Below are 6,000 nucleotides of genomic sequence, written 5' to 3'. Positions count from 1 at the left end.
AGTTTCTTGGCCAAATGGCTAACTTTGCCACAATGAAAGCAAACTCCATGTGGAGTTTCTTTGACACCCATCATCTTATCTGAAGTAAACTAGTGCTGCCCCAGGAACAAATGGGTCTCACTATCATGAAAAACCACAGGCTATTAAACACCTTAAATGCCATAATCTGTAGGTCTTTGAAGTGTTTGAAAATTGTATCTATCTAAAATACATCTGTTTAACCTGAGAATACCTAATATGACTACAAGTTTGATTATTCTAGATGACTAACTACTAACCTGAATTTCTTAATTATATATTACATTTTAAAATGAGCTGCATAGGTACAATACCCCAAACAAGAGTAGAAACATACATATAGTATAACAAAAATAACTTCAAATTTGTATCAATATACCAAAATCCATACCAAAAAAATATTTGAGGTTAATAGTTGTCTTTTTATCCTATATTCCTTTATCCCCCTAAATGATGACAAACATCCATAACCAGTTGAATAACCAAAAAACACCCACCGCACTTCTTGGGCATGTAGGTGTTATGTTCTCTAGACTGCTTTGTCTGCGGGCAAAGGCATCTTCAGAAAACCCCGAGAAAATTGAGATGATTGTCAAGTCCTAAGAAAACTAGTTAACATTTGTTGTCCAGTCACTGTATAATGGGAAAATGCAAGGCTTATCTTAAGTCCTGGCTAGAATAGTCTGTGAGGCTGGACATCTCAGCCAGCAGTCTTGAAGCTGTTCTGAATACAGAACTCTGAGGAAACTTCATCAGAGGCACTCTGAGAGGCTGGGTCACCTGGGCCACCTGTTTTCATTGGTGTCTGGTCCCCTTGCTCTTTCAAAGGTAACATACATAACTGCATTAACATATCTATGGACTGTGCATTGTACACAAGCCAGCCAACCAAAGATGATTTTTTGTTTTATGTTTGAGCAGGTAAAATATACATTGCCTGTCTTGTAGCTTTTTTCCCTTTTTTTTTTTTTTTTCTTTATGTCTGTAGTCAAGATTTTCAGGAGTCTCCCCTGATCAAACCTGATCTCTATTAACCTGTGGAAACAGAAGTTTAATCACTTCCCCAATGCAATACATTTTTTTTAACTTCCCTTTTAAAGTTAAACCATTCAAAAGTATCTGGGCTTGTTTAATTCAGCAGTCCCTTTTACAATCCCAGTGTATCTCAACAACTGTCGTCCGTTGGCTCACCAGAATTTAAAAACTTGAAAATCAACACACCATACAGGACCCAGATTTCCTGCGCATTTCCCCTCTTTATGTGGCTTATCTTTTATATATTACTTTACTCTTCCTTTAAAGAGTTTAATTTTTAAACTATTTTTTCTATGACTGTCTATAGCCCTTTTCTTTTCTTTCTTAAGCTTAGGCACATTTTAAAATACACTGTAACCTGTATAGAGGTTTTTTTGTTTGTTTGTTTGTTTGTTTTGTCTGGATCTGTCTTTACTGTGTATCTCTTCCTTTAATGGCTGTATGAGCCAAATTTTAAACTGTTAAGTGGTAGCAGCTAGGCCCTCTGCCAGCACATCTGGTGGCTGGCCCTGCCTCCTCCTCAGGTGGTGAAGACCTCTCTCTATGCCCCATGGGCCTGGCTGAGAGCCACATTTTTAAACTGGGGAATGTATTCAATCACCCCCGCTCTGGGATCTAGTGTCTGAGCTGTGGCAGGCGACCCTACCCAGCACACTGCTGGGGCTGGCTCTCCCCTTCCCCCTCCCAGCTATCTCAGGCCCTGTGTGAAAATTAGGGTCTCACATTAGAACACCAAATGTAGCAGGCTTTCTTTTAGGTCACAAACCTGCTCCCAAATCATGACACAGAGACTTCTTATTATTTCTGAATGTTCATCATTATCCTAGCACTTATTTTAATCTTCTGTTTCTCTTTATCTATGCTTTGCCTCTGGGCTTTTGACCTTTCCTTCTTTCCTTTCCTTTCCTTTCCTTTCCTTTCCTTTCCTTTCCTTTCCTTTCCTTTCCTTTCCTTTCTTTCTTTCTTTCCTTCCTTCCTTTCCTTTCTTTCTTTCTTTTTTTGGGGGATGGTTTCAAGGCAGGGTTTCCCTATGGCTTTGGAGGTTGTCCTGGAACTAGCTCTTTTAGACCAGGCTGGTCTCGAATCACAGAGATCCGCCTGCCTCTGCCTCCGGAGTGCTGGGATTAAAGGCCTGCGCCACCACTGCCTGCCTGACTGCCTGGCTTTTTCTTCCTTCCTTCCTTCCTTCCTTCCTTCCTTCCTTCCTTCCTTCCTTCCTTCTTCCTCTCTTTCTTCCTCTCTTTCTTCCTCTCTTTCTTCCTCTCTTTCTTCCTCTCTTTCTTCCTCTCTTTCTTCCTCTCTTTCTTCTTCTCTTTCTTCTTCTCTTTCTTCTTCTCTTTCTTCTTCTCTTTCTTCTTCTCTTTCTTCTTCTCTTTCTTCTTCTCTTTCTTCTTCTCTTTCTTCCTCTCTTTCTTTCTTTCTTTCTTTCTTTCTTTCTTTCTTTCTTTCTTTCTTTCTTTCTTTCCTCTTACTTTCCTGCTGTCTCCATGGCTGCCTGGCTTCTGGTCCCAGGTGTGTCTCTCTTCTCTTGTTCTTCCAGTTCTCCTAGAGTTCTCCTACTCATTTTCTCTGCCTGCTAGCCCCGCCTATTCCTCTCCTGCTTAGCTATTGGCCAGTCAGCTTTTTATTAGGTCAATCAGGTGCCTTAGCAACACATCTTTACATAAATAAATGCAGCACAAATGTAACACATCCTTACATGATTAAACAAATGTAGCATAAACAAATGTAACACACCTTTGCACAGTTAAAAGTAATATTCTGCAGCACAAACAAATGTTACACATCTTTACATAGTTAAATTTCCACAATAGCTGGCACCTGTTTTATCTTCCCATTCTTATCTGTAAAGTTTTGAGCTCAGGTTGTTAACTTGGAGCTATGGTTCCACCTCAGGCAGCTTCAGGATAAGAGGGACATAAAGATGCTTATCTGTTTCAAGCTATAACTCATTTAGTTCTTCACCTCATCCCTAGACAGCTGGGCGTCAATGACCAACTGAACTGCTGACAACAATGGCCACCCCATTTCAGAGGCTTCTTACTTTCCTTACTGCTATGCATTCAAATAACTGCCCATACCTGATAATTTTCAGGGCATCTACACAGCAGGCTGGAAGCATTTAACATGGAGCCCAGCTTTCCATGCTTGGGGTTAGATGGCCTGCTGAGGGCTTTGTCCACTCTGCTTCCACTCTCTGGCTACTTCCTCAGCCTCCTTACTGGTTCTCTGAATTTTGGTGGACCAGCCTAATCCTAGTGTCTGAGGACTGTCCTGAAATGCTATGAGACCCCAGAGAGGCAGATAGACCCAGTACCACTCAGCACACAGTTTATGGGAAGAGTTGTTGGAAGTGAGGGCCTGCAAGTACTCCAGAAAGACCAGTTGGATCCCTATGCTTTGGGTCAGCCTGGAGGTGCTGTGTCCAGCAAGGGCTGGACCATACCTCCTGACTGCTGCATGGGTGTGGGAGGCTCCTGGTGCCCTTGGGAGTGCAATAGGTACACATGAGTTTGGAGTTTCCCCACACAAGCCAGGAAGTGGCTGCTGGCCAAACCCTTTGTGACCTTGAGAGAGTGACCCAATCTCTCTGCTCAGCTCATGGGACTGACCTCACATGGACACCTCTGTTCTCAGTGTACTGGACTTTCCTTAATTTTTTTTCATTTTATGTATGTTTTGCTTGCATCTGTGTCTGTGTACTACACATGTACCTGGTGCCCTTATTGCCCAGAAGAAAGTAGACCCCCTGGAACTGGAGTTATAGGTGTTTGTAAGCTGTGTGGGTGCTAGGGATCAAACCTGGGTCCTCTAGAAGAGCAATCAGTGCTCTTAACCATTGAGTATTCTCTCCAGACCCTTATATTTGACTTTCAAATGCAAAGAGTGTGTGGCTTGGATCTCAGGCAGCCCTGTGACATCATAGTCCACTCCAGTGTCCTGCCATTGTCCTGGTACCAATGCAGGTACCTCCAGACTTTATCACATCAGCCTGTGTGATGTCATCTCTGGACTGCTTTCCCTGTTTCTGGCCAATGGGGGTCTGATGCCTCCAGGGTATCTTTGGGACCCTAGAAACTGCAGCTTCAGCTCCAGCCTTAACACTCCAGAGTGAATCAGGGGGCAGGAGATGTAAGTGGAAAGTGCAGGTGAGAGATGGAACTTCCATCTTCATGGGAAAAAATAGGCCAGGTGGAACAATGTCAGGGCCTTGGGTTCGAGGGCTGTCCCCAACTGGTCGGCTCCTGCCCTGGTGGGGGGGGGGGCTGAGGGAAGAGGTAGTCACAGGAGAATAAGAACCCTTTAAAGGAAGGGTGTGGGCTCTGCATCCAGGCCTGTACTTGGAACCATGAACCTGTACATGATAGTCTCTAGGAGTCCTCCTATTCTGGGAGGAGGTCTTTCAGCATCAGAGAGGCCACAGATACCAGGGAAGCATGAAGACAGAACAGGGACTTCTGAGTTGCTAAGGTGAAGGAGTGGCTGGGGCAGAGGTCTTCTTGTCCTCCTTTCCCTGGGCTGGGACCCCACGTGGCATGCTGAGAGGGGCCTGCTTCTTCTCACCACCAGGTGCACAGTCCCCTGAGCTGTGGCTCCTTTTTGGTCTGCTCAATTTCTGGAATCCCATGAAGGTTTGTGACATCACACCTGTCACCAAGTGATCCCTAGCCCCTAGACTTCAGACCTGAGGATGTCACAAATGAACCTCAAATTTTAACCCTAACTCATTAAAAGAGTCAGGCGGGGTGTGTCTTAGTGACCACACACTAAGTGGTGTGGAAGCATGAAGGCAAGTGGGACCCCACTCTCTCAGGTGACCTCTCTGAGGCTGGCCCTACAGGCACCAGAGGGGCTGGAGAGTAGAATCCAGGATCAGAGCAGTGAAGAGCTGTGACATATGCAACCCTGGAAACAACAGGAGACAGAGGCCAGGGGAAGGCTCTGGTCTGACAGCACCTTCTGACCTCTGAGATGAAGAGATAGGTGAGGCGTGGGCTAGCAAGGCCCTCACAGGTCTTGGGAGAAATACTGTTTTTATTAGCATGCAGCAGGGTGGAGTGGACAGTAGGGGGTTATCTCAGGTCACTGATCATTAGGCTGCTGTCCCTGCTCAATCTATGTTTTTATTGACATAGGCTGGGCTCCTCCATGTTCCCTGTGGGACATGGGAGGGACCAGGCTTACAATGGCTCCCAAGAATGTTTGGCTGACCCAGTGGTGACATCACAGTGACATCCTTGTTCCTGAGAAATTTGTACTCCAAGGAGCTCCTGTGTTCCCAGGTCCTGAAGTGGGTAGGCCATGGTGGATGCTAGCCTGGTTCACTGATGAGTTCTCCTAGAACCTGGGTCTCTCAAGGTCTGACTTTGCCTAGAGGCCCAGGGAAGCAGAACCTGAAGAACCTGGCTTCAGGGTCACACTAGGTGGGGGTGGTGTTGTAGATGGCTGGGGGGTCTTTTGTGAGGCCTTTGCTGCTCTAAGAGCACAAGGGGAGATTTGATCAGGATGGGAGCTAGTTACAAAGACAGGATGGTCTCTTGGAAGAAGACTGAACAGGCAGACCTGAGCCCAGAGACCAACCAACCAGTCCTGGCCATTCACACACACATACACACACACACACACACACACACACACACACACACACACACACACACACACACCATAGGGGTGGTAGAGTAGACAGTTTCCATGGTGATCTCAGAGAGGATGCATAGCATTTGTCGATTTTGGGGAAGAGTCCTCTACTCATGAAATCCAGAGAAGAAGAATTTTGAGGTGTCCCAACCCATCTGGGAGGAAGGGTGTATCCTGAGGGCCCTTGATCTGTCTGTACTCTAAGGTGGCTAAGGGGTCTAAGTGGGTAAGAGGCATGGGCACCTAGGGTGGGCTATGACACCCTAGCCAGCCCTGGTCCAGCAAGGCAGAAAGTGTATGTACTAGTTT

This window comes from Cricetulus griseus, chromosome 3 (assembly GCF_003668045.3).
Source record: "Cricetulus griseus strain 17A/GY chromosome 3, alternate assembly CriGri-PICRH-1.0, whole genome shotgun sequence".
Classification (NCBI taxonomy): domain Eukaryota; kingdom Metazoa; phylum Chordata; class Mammalia; order Rodentia; family Cricetidae; genus Cricetulus; species Cricetulus griseus.
This window is presented reverse-complemented; position numbering follows the sequence as displayed.